Source organism: Astyanax mexicanus, chromosome 15, assembly GCF_023375975.1.
Source record: "Astyanax mexicanus isolate ESR-SI-001 chromosome 15, AstMex3_surface, whole genome shotgun sequence".
NCBI classification, from domain to species: domain Eukaryota; kingdom Metazoa; phylum Chordata; class Actinopteri; order Characiformes; family Acestrorhamphidae; genus Astyanax; species Astyanax mexicanus.
Window position 1 is genome coordinate 2589436 of NC_064422.1, and position 14521 is coordinate 2603956.

General features: G+C 34.0%; 1 protein-coding gene across 5 annotated transcripts in view; it reads right to left on the bottom strand.

Moving 5' to 3' along the window:
- LOC103036134 (probable phosphatase phospho1) overlaps nt 1–14521 on the bottom strand; it is a 47664-nt gene that overhangs the window by 16864 nt on the left and 16279 nt on the right. For all 5 annotated transcript variants that reach the window (XR_007424445.1, XR_007424447.1, XR_007424444.1 and 2 more), the window contains exon 2: nt 11269–11344. The gene's annotated coding sequence lies outside the window, so the exon portion shown is untranslated. The remainder of the gene's footprint in view (nt 1–11268; nt 11345–14521) is intronic.

Genomic DNA, 14521 nt, shown 5'->3' on the forward strand with positions numbered 1-14521 from the left:
AAGTTAGCTGTCTAACTTGCTAAAATAGGGGTTAGCTAGGTTAACTAACTAGTTAACTAAGTAACTAACCTAGGTTAACTGTCTAGCTTGCTAAAATAGGAGTTAGCTAGGTTAACAAACTAGTTAACTAAGCAACTAACCTAGGTTAGCTATCTAGTTTGCTAAAATAGGAGTAAGCTAGGTTAACTAACACGTTAACTAAGTAACGTTAACTAACCTAAGTTAGCTGTCTAACTTGCTAAAATAGGGGTTAGCTAGGTTAACTAACTAGTTAAATAAGCAACTAACCTAGGTTAACTGTCTAGCTTGCTAAACTAAAAGTTATCTATGTTAACTAACAAGTTAACTAAGTAACGTTAACTAACCTAGGTTAGCTGTCTAACTTGCTAAAATAGGGATTAGCTAGGTTAACTAACAAGTTAACTAAGTAAGGTTAACTAACCTAGGTTAGCTGTCTAACTTGCTAAAATAGGGGTTAGCTAGGTTAACTAACAAGTTAACTAAGTAAGGTTAACTAACCTAGGTTAGCTGTCTAACTTGCTAAAATAGGGGTTGGCTAGGTTAACTAACTAGTTAACTAAGCAGCTAACCTAGGTTAACTGTCTAGTTTGCTAAAATAGGAGTTAGCTAGGTTAAATAACACATTAACTAAGTAACATTAATTAACCTAGGTTAGCTGTCTAGCTTGCTAAACTAGCAGTTATCTAGGTTAACTAACTAGTTAAATAAGCAACTAACCTAGGTTAGCTGTCTAGCTTGCTAAAATAGGAGTTAGCTAGGTTAACTAACACGTTAACTAAGTAACGTTAAGTAACCTAGGTTAGCTGTCTAGTTTGCTAAAATAGGAGTTATCAAGGTTAACTAACTAGTTAACTAAGCTACTAACCTAAGTTAACTGTCTAGCTTGCTAAAAAAGGAGTTAGCTAGGTTAACTAACATGTTAACTAAGTAATGTTAACTAACCTAGGTTAGCTGTCTAGCTTGCTAAAATAGGGGTTAGCTAGGTTAACTAGCTAGTTAACTAAGCAACTAACCTAGGTTAACTATCTAGTTTGCTAAAATATGAGTTAGCTAGGTTAACTAACAAGTTAATTAAGTAACTAACCTAGGTTAACAATCTAACTTGCTAAAATAGGGGTTAGCTAGGTTAACTAAGCAACTAACCTAGGTTTACAGTCTAACTTGCTAAAATAGGAGTTAGCTAGGTTAAGTAACGTTAACTAACCTAGGTTAGCTGTCTAACTTGTTAAAATAGGGGTTAGCTAGGTTAACTAACTAGTTAACTAAGCAGCTAACCTAGGTTAGCTGTCTGGTTTGCTAAAATAGGAGTTAGCTAGGTTAAATAACACATTAACTAAGTAACGTTAACTAACCTAGGTTAGCTGTCTAGCTTGCTAAACTAGCAGTTATCTAGGTTAACTAACTAGTTAAATAAGTAACTAACGTAGGTTAGCTGTCTAGTTTGCTAAAATAGGAGTTAGCTAGGTTAACTAACTAGTTAACTAAGCTACTAACCTACGTTAACTGTCTAGCTTGCTAAAAAAGGGGTTAGCTAGGTTAACTAACTAGTTAACTAAGTAACTAAACTAGGTTAGCTATGTTACCTAACTATTTAATTAACCTATGTATCTACCTAGCTAATGTTAAATAACCTAAGTCTAGCTTGCAAAAATAGGGGTTAGCTAGTTTAACTAATATGTTAACTAAGTAATGTTAACTAACCTAGGTTAGCTGTCTAATTTGCTAAAATAGGAGTTAGCTAGGTTAACTAACAAGTTACTTAAGTAACTAACCTAGGTTAACAGTCTAGCTTGCTAAAATAGGGGTTAGCTAGGTTAACAAACTAGTTAACTAAGTAACTAAACTAGGTAAGCTATGTTACCTAACTATTTAATTAACCTGTGTATCTACCTAGCTAATGTTAACTAACCTAAGTCTAGCTTGCTAAAATAGGGGTTAGCTAGGTTAACCAACTAAGTAACTAAACTAGGTTAGCTGTCTAGCTTGCTAAACTAGCAGTTATCTAGGTTAACTAAATAGTTAAATAAGCAACTAACCTAGGTTAGCTGTCTAGTTTGCTAAAATAGGAGTTAGCTAGGTTAACTAACAAGTTAACTAACCTAGGTTAGCTGTCTAGCTTGCTAAAATAGGGGTTAGCTAGGTTAACTAGCTAGTTAACTAAGCAACTAACCTAGGTTAACAGTCTAACTTGCTAAAATAGAAGTTAGCTAGGTTAACAAACTAGTTAACTAAGCAACTAACCTAGGTTAGCTGTCTAGTTTGCTAAAATAGGAGTAAGCTAGGTTAACTAACACGTTAACTAAGTAACGTTAACTAATCTAGGTTAGCTGTCTATCTTGCTAAACTAGCAGTTATCTAGGTTAACTAACTAGTTAACTAAGTAACTAACCTAGGCTAGCTGTCTAACTTGCTAAAATAGGAGTTAGCTAGGTTAATTAACAAGTTAATTAAGTATCGTTACCTAACCTAGGTTAGCTGTCTAGCTTGCTAAAATAGGGGTTAGCTAGGTTAACTAACTAGTTAACTAAGTAACTAACCTAGGTTAGCTGTCTAGTTTGCTAAAATAGGAGTTAGCTAGGTTAATTAACAAGTTAATTAAGTATTGTTACCTAAACTAGGTTAGCTGTCTAGCTTGCTAAAATAGGGGTTAGCTAGGTTAACTAAGTAGTTAACTAAGCAACTAACCTAGGTTAACTGTCTAGCTGGCTAAACTAGCAGTTATCTATGTTAACTAACAAGTTAACTAAGTAACGTTAACTAACCTAGGTTAGCTGTCTAACCTAAGTTTACTGTCTAGCTTGCTAAAAAGGAGTTAGCTAGGTTAACTAACAACTTAACTAAGTAACGTTAAGTAACCTAGGTTAACTGTCTAGTTTGCTAAAATAGGAGTTAGCTAGGTTAAATAACACATTAACTAAGTAACGTTAATTAACCTAGGTTAGCTGTCTAGCTTTCTAAACTAGCAGTTATCTAGGTTAACTAACTAGTTAAATAAGCAACTAACCTAGATTAGCTATCTAGCTTGCTAAAATAGGAGTTACCTAGGTTAACTAACACGTTAACTAAGTAACGTTAAGTAACCTAGGTTAGCTGTCTAGTTTGCTAAAATAGGAGTTATCAAGGTTAACTAACTAGTTAACTAAGCTACTAACCTAAGTTAACTGTCTAGCTTGCTAAAAAAGGAGTTAGCTAGGTTAACTAACAAGTTAACTAAGTAACGTTAAGTAACCTAGGTTAGCTGTCTAGTTTGCTAAAATAGGAGTTATCAAGGTTAACTAACTAGTTAACTAAGCTACTAACCTAAGTTAACTGTCTAGCTTGCTAAAAAATGAGTTAGCTAGGTTAACTAACATGTTAACTAAGTAACGTTAACTAACCTAGGTTAGCTGTCTAGCTTGCTAAACTAGCAGTTATCTAGGTTAACTAACTAGTTAAATAAGTAACTAACCTAGGTTAGCTGTCTAGTTTGCTAAAATAGGAGTTAGCTAGGTTAACTAACTAGTTAACTAAGCTACTAACCTAAGTTAACTGTCTAGCTTGCTAAAAAAAGGGGTTAGCTAGGTTAACTAACTAGTTAACTAAGTAAATAAACTAGGTTAGCTATGTTACCTAACTATTTAATTAACCTATGTATCTACCTAGCTAATGTTAACTAACCTAAGTCTAGCTTGCTAAAATAGGGGTGAGCTAGTTTAACTAATATGTTAACTAAGTAACGTTAACTAACCTAGGTTAGCTGTCTAGTTTGCTAAAATAGGAGTTAGCTAGGTTAACTAACAAGTTAATTAAGTAACTAACCTAGGTTAACAATCTAGCTTGCTAAAATATGGGTTAGCTAGGTTAACTAACTAGTTAACTAAGTAACTAAACTAGGTTAGCTATGTTACCTAACTATTTAATTAACCTATGTATCTACCTAGCTAATGTTAACTAACCTAAGTCTAGCTTGCTAAAATAGGGGTTAGCTAGGTTACCCAACTAAGTAACTAAACTAGGTTAGCTGTCTAGCTTGCTAAACTAGCAGTTATCTAGGTTAACTAACTAGTTAAATAAGCAACTAACCTAGGTTAGCTGTCTAGTTTGCTAAAATAGGAGTTAGCTAGGTTAACTAAGAAGTTAACTAAGTAACGTTAACTAACCTAGGTTAGCTGTCTAGCTTGCTAAAATAGGAATTAGCTAGGTTAACTAAAAAGTTAATTAAGTAACTAACCTAGGTTAACAGTCTAACTTGCTAAAATAGGGGTTAGCTAGGTTAAACTAAACTAGGTTAGCTATGTTAGCTAACTATTTAATTAACCTATGTATCTACCTAGCTAATGTTAACTAACCTAAGTCTAGCTTGCTAAAATAGGGGTTAGCTAGGTTAACTAAGTAACTAAACTAGGTTAGCTGTCTAGTTTGCTAAAATAGGAGTTAGCTAGGTTAACTAACTAGTTAACTAAGCTACTAACCTAAGTTAACTGTCTAGCTTGCTAAAAAAAGGGGTTAGCTAGGTTAACTAACTAGTTAACTAAGTAAATAAACTAGGTTAGCTATGTTACCTAACTATTTAATTAACCTATGTATCTACCTAGCTAATGTTAACTAACCTAAGTCTAGCTTGCTAAAATAGGGGTGAGCTAGTTTAACTAATATGTTAACTAAGTAACGTTAACTAACCTAGGTTAGCTGTCTAGTTTGCTAAAATAGGAGTTAGCTAGGTTAACTAACAAGTTAATTAAGTAACTAACCTAGGTTAACAATCTAGCTTGCTAAAATATGGGTTAGCTAGGTTAACTAACTAGTTAACTAAGTAACTAAACTAGGTTAGCTATGTTACCTAACTATTTAATTAACCTATGTATCTACCTAGCTAATGTTAACTAACCTAAGTCTAGCTTGCTAAAATAGGGGTTAGCTAGGTTACCCAACTAAGTAACTAAACTAGGTTAGCTGTCTAGCTTGCTAAACTAGCAGTTATCTAGGTTAACTAACTAGTTAAATAAGCAACTAACCTAGGTTAGCTGTCTAGTTTGCTAAAATAGGAGTTAGCTAGGTTAACTAAGAAGTTAACTAAGTAACGTTAACTAACCTAGGTTAGCTGTCTAGCTTGCTAAAATAGGAATTAGCTAGGTTAACTAAAAAGTTAATTAAGTAACTAACCTAGGTTAACAGTCTAACTTGCTAAAATAGGGGTTAGCTAGGTTAAACTAAACTAGGTTAGCTATGTTAGCTAACTATTTAATTAACCTATGTATCTACCTAGCTAATGTTAACTAACCTAAGTCTAGCTTGCTAAAATAGGGGTTAGCTAGGTTAACTAAGTAACTAAACTAGGTTAGCTGTCTAGTTTGCTAAAATAGGAGTTATCAAGGTTAACTAACTAGTTAAATAAGCAACTAACCTAGGTTAACTGTCTAGCTTGCTAAAATAGGAGTTAGCTAGGTTAACAAACTAGTTAACTAAGCAAATAACCTAGGTTAGCTGTCTAGTTTGCTAAAATAGGAGTAAGCTAGGTTAACTAACATGTTAACTAAGTAACGTTAACTAATCTAGGTTAGCTGTCTAGCTTGCTAAAATAGGAGTTATCAAGGTTAACTAACTAGTTAAATAAGCAACTAACCTAGGTTAACTGTCTAGCTTGCTAAAATAGGAGTTAGCTAGGTTAACAAACTAGTTAACTAAGCAAATAACCTAGGTTAGCTGTCTAGTTTGCTAAACTAGCAGTTATCTAGGTTAACTAACAAGTTAACAAAGTAACGTTAATTTACCTAGGTTAGCTATCTAGCTTGCTAAAATAGAGGTTAGTTAGGTTAACTAACTAGTTAACTAAGTAACTAACCTAGATTAGCTGTCTAGTTTGCTAAAATAGGAGTTAGCTAGGTTAATTAACAAGTTAATTAAGTATCGTTACATAACCTAGGTTAGCTGTCTAGCTTGCTAAAATAGGGGTTAGCTAGGTTAACTAACTAGTTAACTAAGTAACTAACCTAGGTTAACTGTCTAGCTTGCTAAACTAGCAGTTATCTATGTTAACTAACAAGTTACCTAAGTAACGTTAACTAACCTAGGTCAGCTGTCTAACTTGCTAAAATAGGGGTTAGCTAGGTTAACTAACAAGTTAACTAAGTAACGTTAACTAACCTAGGTTAGCTGTCTAACTTGCTAAAATAGGGGTTGGCTAGGTTAACTAACTAGTTAACTAAGCAGCTAACCTAGGTTAACTGTCTAGTTTGCTAAAATAGGAGTTAGCTAGGTTAAATAACACATAAAAAAACGACTAATCGACTATTAAATTAGTCGTTGACTATTTTAATAGTCGACATAATCGTGACTAGTCGACTAATCGTGGCAGCATTATTATCAAGGTTAACTAACTAGTTAACTAAGTTACTAACCTAAGTTAACTGTCTAGCTTGCTAAAAAAGGAGTTAGCTAGGTTAACTAACAAGTTAACTAAGTAACGTTAATTAACCTAGGTTAGCTGTCTAGCTTGCTAAACTAGCAGTTATCTAGGTTAACTAACTAGTTAAATAAGCAACTAACCTAGGTTAGCTGTCTAGGTTGCTAAAATAGGAGTTAGCTAGGTTAACTAGCACGTTAACTAAGTAACGTTAAGTAACCTAGGTTAGCTGTCTAGTTTGCTAAAATAGGAGTTATCAAGTAGGGCTGCCACAAACGATTATTTTTATAGTCGACTAATCACCGATTATTTTTTATGATTAGTCGACTAATCATAGTTAACTAATCTAGGTTAGCTGTCTAGCTTGCTAAAATAGGAGTTATCAAGGTTAACTAACTAGTTAAATAAGCAACTAACCTAGGTTAACTGTCTAGCTTGCTAAAATAGGAGTTAGCTAGGTTAACAAACTAGTTAACTAAGCAAATAACCTAGGTTAGCTGTCTAGTTTGCTAAACTAGCAGTTATCTAGGTTAACTAACAAGTTAACAAAGTAACGTTAACTTACGTAGGTTAGCTATCTAGCTTGCTAAAATAGAGGTTAGTTAGGTTAACTAACTAGTTAACTAAGTAACTAACCTAGATTAGCTGTCTAGTTTGCTAAAATAGGAGTTAGCTAGGTTAATTAACAAGTTAATTAAGTATCGTTACATAACCTAGGTTAGCTGTCTAGCTTGCTAAAATAGGGGTTAGCTAGGTTAACTAACTAGTTAACTAAGTAACTAACCTAGGTTAACTGTCTAGCTTGCTAAACTAGCAGTTATCTATGTTAACTAACAAGTTAACTAAGTAACGTTAACTAACCTAGGTTAGCTGTCTAACTTGCTAAAATAGGGGTTAGCTAGGTTAACTAACAAGTTAACTAAGTAACGTTAACTAACCTAGGTTAGCTGTCTAACTTGCTAAAATAGGGGTTGGCTAGGTTAACTAACTAGTTAACTAAGCAGCTAACCTAGGTTAACTGTCTAGTTTGCTAAAATAGGAGTTAGCTAGGTTAAATAACACATAAAAAAAACGACTAATCGACTATTAAATTAGTCGTTGACTATTTTAATAGTCTACATAATCGTGACTAGTCGACTAATCGTGGCAGCCCTATTATCAAGGTTAACTAACTAGTTAACTAAGTTACTAACCTAAGTTAACTGTCTAGCTTGCTAAAAAAGGAGTTAGCTAGGTTAACTAACAAGTTAACTAAGTAACGTTAATTAACCTAGGTTAGCTGTCTAGTTTGCTAAACTAGCAGTTATCTAGGTTAACTAACTAGTTAACTAAGCTACTAACCTAAGTTAACTGTCTAGCTTGCTAAAAATTAGTTAGCTAGGTTAACTAACATGTTAACTAAGTAACGTTAACTAACCTAGGTTAGCTGTCTAGCTTGCAAAAATAGGAGTTAGCTAGGTTAACTAACAAGTTAATAAAGTAACTAACCTAGGTTAACAGTCTAGTTTGCTAAAATAGGGGTTAGCTAGGTTAACTAACAAGTTAACTAAGTAACTAACCTAGGTTAACAGTCTAACTTACTAAAATAGGGGTTAGCTAGGTTAACTAACAAGTTAACTAAGTAACGTTAATTAACCTAGGTTAGCTGTCTAACTTGCTAAAATAGGGGTTGGCTAGGTTAACTAACTAGTTAACTAAGCAGCTAACCTAGGTTAGCTGTCTGGTTTGCTAAAATAGGAGTTAGCTAGGTTAAATAACACATTAACTAAGTAACGTTAACTAACCTAGGTTAGCTGTCTAGCTTGCTAAATTAGCAGTTATCTAGGTTAACTAACTAGTTAAATAAGTAACTAACCTAGGTTAGCTGTCTAGTTTGCTAAAATAGAAGTTAGCTAGGTTAACTAACTAGTTAACTAAGCTACTAACCTAAGTTAACTGTCTAGCTTGCTAAAAAAGGAATTAGCTAGTTTAACTAATATGTTAACTAAGTAACGTTAACTAACCTATGTTAGCTGTCTAGTTTGCTAAAATAGGAGTTAGCTAGGTTAACTAACAAGTTAATTAAGTAACTAACCTAGGTTAACAGTCTAGCTTGCTAAAATAGGGGTTAGCTAGGTTAACTAACTAGATAACTAAGTAACTAAACTAGGTTAGCTATGTTACCTAACTATTTAATTAACCTATGTATCTACCTAGCTAATGTTAACTAACCTAAGTCTAGCTTGCTAAAATAGGGGTTAGCTAGGTTAATTAACTAAGTCACTAAACTAGGTTAGCTGTCTAGCAGTTAGCTATATTAACTATTTAATTAACCTATGTATCTACCTAGCTAATTTAGCTATGTAACTAGCTTTTAGTATGATAGCTTATAGTATGATAGTGAGAACATTATGCCAGCCTCCCTGTTTCTGCATTTACTGTCCATCTTATCAGCTCAACTGATAATTTAAGACATTTTTGCATTTCTATCACTAAATAGGGATTAGCTAGGTTAACTAACTAGTTAACTAATCAGCTAACCTAGGTAAGCTGTCTAGTTTGCTAAAATAGGAGTTAGCCAGGTTAACAAACACATTAACTAAGTAACGTTAATTAACCTAGGTTAGCTGTCTAGCTTGCTAAAATAGGAGTTAGCTAGGTTAACTAACATGTTAACTAAGTACCGTTAACTAACCCAGGTTAGCTGTCTAGCTTGCTAAACTAGCAGTTATCTAGGTTAACTAACAAGTTAAATAAACAACTAACCTAGGTTACCTGTCTAGTTTGCTAAAATAGGAGTTTTCAAGGTTAACTAGCTAGTTAACTAAGCTACTAACCTAAGTTAACTGTCTAGCTTGCTAAAATAGGAGTTAGCTAGGTTAACTAACATGTTAACTAAGTAACTTTCACTAACCTAGGTTAGCTGTCTAACTTGCTAAAATAGGAGTTAGCTAGGTTAACTAGCTAGTTAACTAAGCAACTAACCTAGGTTAGCTGTCTAGTTTGCTAAAATAGGAGTTAGCTAGGTTAACTAACAAGTTAATTAAGTAAATAACCTAGGTTAACTGTCTAGCTTGCTAAAATAGGGGTTAGCTAGGTTAACTAACAAGTTAATTAAGTAACTAACCTATGTTAACAATCTAGCTGGTTAAAATAGGGGTTAGCTAGGTTAACTAGCTAGTTAACTAAGCAACTAACCTAGGTTAGCTGTCTAGTTTGCTAAAATAGGAGTTAGCTAGGTTAACTAACAAGTTAATTAAGTAACTAACCTAGGTTAACTGTCTAGCTTGCTAAAATAGGGGTTAGCTAGGTTAACTAACTAGTTAACGAAGTAACTAAACTAGGTTAGCTGTCTAGCAGTTAGCTATGTTACCTAACTATTTAATTAACCTATGTATCTACCTAGCTAACGTTAACTAACCTAAGTCTAGCTTGCTAAAATAGGGGTTAGCTAGGTTAACTAACTAAGTAACTAAACTAGGTTAGCTGTCTAGCAATTAGCTATATTAACTATTTAATTAACCTATGTATCTACCTAGCTAATTTAGCTATGTAACTAGCTTATAGTATGATAGCTAACTATGTAGGTTAGCTAGCTATCTAGTAACCATTAGTTCTAAACAGCAAAAACAGCTTACAAAAGTTAAGCTGAAAATGAAATAAATTAAGGTATCCCTCATGAACAATTTAACACAAGACCAAATTCTGTTTCTAGCTGGGTTGGGATGTCAGATATAACAGTTTTAAACCATTGACCTGAAGCAAATCATTCCATATTCTGGTTAATTTCTAAAGTAATAGTTACATTATGTTATGTACTTGTAGATGAGGCATGATAATAATGATATTCTAGTTAAGAAATGTACAGATATCTTAGAACTTGTCAAGTTATTTTGTATGTTAAAATATCTAAACTTTTCATGGGGTGCACATTGTTACTGTAGATAAATTTAATTTCAAAACCCACCGCCTCCCCAACAACCCCCCTTCTTCTACCCTTCTTCCTATTAAATAAAAAGGGGGGGATATAACTGCAGGCTTCTTCAGTATATTTATGTATGTATATTTTGAAATATTATACACATATACACAGTCCAGTCAGAACATTATGCCAGCCTCCCTGTTTCTGCATTTACTGTCCATCTTATCAGCTCAACTGATAATTTAGGACATTTTTGCATTTCTATCATTACAAACTGCACCACCATGCCAGTGTCACTGCAGTCTGAGAATAAGAAAGACTACAGTCTGTAATTACAGAACTACAAAGTGTTCTATACGACCAGTTCTATGACTGGACTTGTTGCACAGGTGCTGCATTTTATCATGGTACCACGCTGGAGTTCACTGAGCTCCTGAGAGCGACCCATGTTTGTAGAAGCAGTCTGCATGACTATGTGCTTAGTTTTATACACCTGTGGCAATACAAGTGACTAGAACTCCTGAGTTTAATTATTTGGACTGTGAATACTTCTGCCAATATACAGTATATGAAAAAGTATATTTTTATTAATTGAAAAAAATAGCAGGAAAGTTATTGCCATACATGATAGGACATAATTGTTGTAATATATTATATTTTGCATCTATGTGGAAATAATAAACATATTTTATCAGGTGCTGTATATTTATCACTTATTTTAGATAACAGTTAAGTACTTTTTCAGAACCTGAGTCTACAATACAAAATTGTACAAAGAATACAATTATTGGTTCCTTTGATCAGCTCTGTGTCATGGTCACAATAAAACACAAATTGTTAGTTACTGTACTGTGTCTAACAGCTACTATATCTCTACTCATTATCATTACTAAATACTACATATATACTTACCTGTATCCAACCATGTTGACCCCAAATAAGAAAAAAAAATGAGTGAACTTACCTCTAAGACTTTCTTAGGTACCTCTGAGGTTTTACTGGGGTAGTCCTCCCTGATAGATGTGATGGGTGGTGAAAACCTGTAAAGAAAGAATATATATTTATATTATTTTTGTAATATAAACATGCATGTATAACAGTGGTGTATAGGCCTAAAGTTTATTGTTTATTTGTTATTATTTTGTATCTTTAGTTTTTTCTTTGGTAAAACCAACCAAGGTTCTAGGTTGGATACCATTTAGTTTGGCTGCGGGTATAGTGTGAGTAAGACTTGTATGACTTTGCAGTCATTGGTCCCTTTCTATTTCTAAGTTTGAAGAGTATATTGTTTGTTTTTTTGTTTTTGTTATTCCGTTAGTTTGTGCGCTTGTAAATTTGTAAATATTAATGTTGGTGTGTAAATAAACGCACACTCGCCTTGTTTTCCCACCTTTCTAAGGTGAGTAAGTGCGCTTTATCACAAGCACCAATTGCCATGTCTGACGCATCTGAATAGTGATGGGTGCTAACAGACCAAAGGATCAAACACACTGTTGACAGAACTCCCAGTTGGGTGAATAGTTTGTTGGCTGATGATACAGAGTAGGTGAATGAACAACATACTGCATATGTGACCTAACGTAGGCATTAAATGTTTAAAGATTTAATAGTCTGTGTATGACCTTATTGTCAAGTGATACATTTTAGATAATGTTTTCATTTTTGCCTTATGTCTATAGTGTTATTCACGAAAACACAGATCATTTCTATCTTGGTATGGAAACTGGTTCGATTCCAGTTGTAAAAACGAATTACAGCGTATGCAGTTAGAAATGCAAATGAGAAGGAAGCACTAAGAGGAAAAATACAAGAACTGGAACACCGTAAAAATAATTTTAAAATGCAGTGGTTTTTTTTGGAAACATGAGGAATGAATATGCACGCTCTGCCCCGAGCCCGACCCGACGACCCAATTAAAACCCGCCTTTTTTTTTATTAGAGCGTTAAAACTGAGTTTTTTTTGGGAGGGAGCTGTTTAAATGAGCAAAATCTGTTCAGAATGATGTTGAAGAAGACCTATTATTTAAAAAAATAAATTGTATTAAGAACAGATTTCCAAAAGATTAAAACACCAACAATGCGAAATATGATCCACAAAAATTATGTCTGAATGACCATCCTCTAATCTAATATAATTTAACATGGTTTAAGAATATAAAATACTTTCTTAACAAACGAACATTTTAATATTTAGCATATAGCCTGTCCTAAAACACAACATTAAACCAAAATAACAATAACAATAATTTATCATTAATTTATGATTTATAAATATATAATTTACAATGTTTAAGAATATAAAATACTTTCTGAACAATTTTTTTTTTATTTTAAGCGTATAGCCTAATTTTATAGCCTTTATTTTAAGATTATAGCACTTTGCGCTTAACACACTCTACGAAGCCGACACACGTGTTGTTTCTATCAACAACTAACTTGAATTAGCTCCATATTTCTGACTGACCTTCGCATTGGAACAAATTTAGCTCACCTTATGTAATGTTTCTCCTCACTTCAGAAGGCTCAATTTTGTTGGCTATGTAGCTACACACATCTCTGCAAGACAAGTGTGTAATGCGGAGTGGAGGAGCGCATGTGTGAGTTCGGGTCGGGAATCGGGTCAGGCTCGGGCTGATAATCTAAACTGCTGTGGAAGCTCGAATGATGCGCTGAAAATCATTTATTTTTATTTTTGCTGAAGACATCGCGAATAGAAAGCCTACTGCCTGCTGATCGGCGTCGGAAAGCAGAGATGCCTGTGTTTACCAGCCATAACTATAAAATAAAATATACTTAAAATGTGCACAGTAACTATTAGTTACTAGCTACTACTATTTTTTCTGACATTTATAAGGATTTATATTTATGCTTAATACACAGACGTACTTATACTTTTGCGCAAAGCTTTTTAACTGCAATGCGGAGTTCACCTACTTTCGCGTGGAGCTTTTTAACTGTACCGCAGAGCTCAACTGAACCGCGGAGCTTTTTAACTGTACCTATTGTCGCGCTATTTTTTTTACAGAGCCACGCTACGCTGGATTTCTGCATATCACCCCTGCAAAGACTATAAGAAGAGACTGTTTCTATAACCTCTGTAGGTACCCAAGCCAGCCAGTAGGTGGCAGCACCACCAGTAATGCACAAGGCAAGCAACACCAGAAGAAGAAATAGGGGTGTGGCTTCACATGGAACAAAAGCGCTCGTGAAACAGGAAGAAGGTCTCTTTGAGTTTGCCCATAGACAGGTAAACATCTGAACAAAGAGACAAGAACAAAGACTTGCCAGCAACAGGCAGACACCTGAAAAGAGACAGGACAGCAAGGCCTCTTTTTTGTTCTACCAAGAGAACAAAGAAAACATCTTTAGGCCTACATCTTCAAGATAACAACTTTAGCCAAACGTCTGATCAACGTTTCCACACAGCTATTTCTTCAAGACAAGCTTGCACGAGATACACAGCTCGGAAAAGACAAGAAAAGCGGACAGATCCTTTCTTAACTGTGTACAACTTTCCTGGACCCAGAACCAGAAGGACGATTCCCAGAAGAGTTTCCTGGACGTCGTCAAAACCCTTTCTACAAGAAGGCTGAAAATGCCCTCAATCCAGTGAGGACGGAAAACATGAATATTTCTAACATATCCATTGCGTAAGACTGAACTTTAAAACATCTGGGCATAGTTTAGATAAAGAACATTTTATCTTTAAACTTGCTGTATTTTTACATTTTGTATAAATGTTTATTAATGAAATCTGCAACTGTTTAAAATCTGTGAGCAAACCAACCTACTTTTCTCTGCATGCGCACACACGCGATCTCCCTCGCATTCTCTCTCTCTCACTCTCTTATACACACACACACTTAGCTAAATAACCATTTAGCTCTCATATTGTAAATATACTGACTGCTGTTTGTAATATTTGTGTTTAGATTAGTTTGTGTGTTAATAAATGTCCATTTATTTTCACCAAGTTGTCTGTGTTGATTTCTGCCAATAACCATATAAAAGAATTCAATTAAAAACCTTCAGAATCTGAGTCAGCAATATCAGAATTTTAGTCATTGATTAAAATCCTGATATTGTGGCTTATTAATTAAAAACTTTATAAAAACAATTGTAGTTTTAATATTAATTAAAACTACAATATTTGTAAGGTGCAAGTAATTTTATGAGACTGATTACTTAATGAGATTTATGCCACCAGCACCTACACC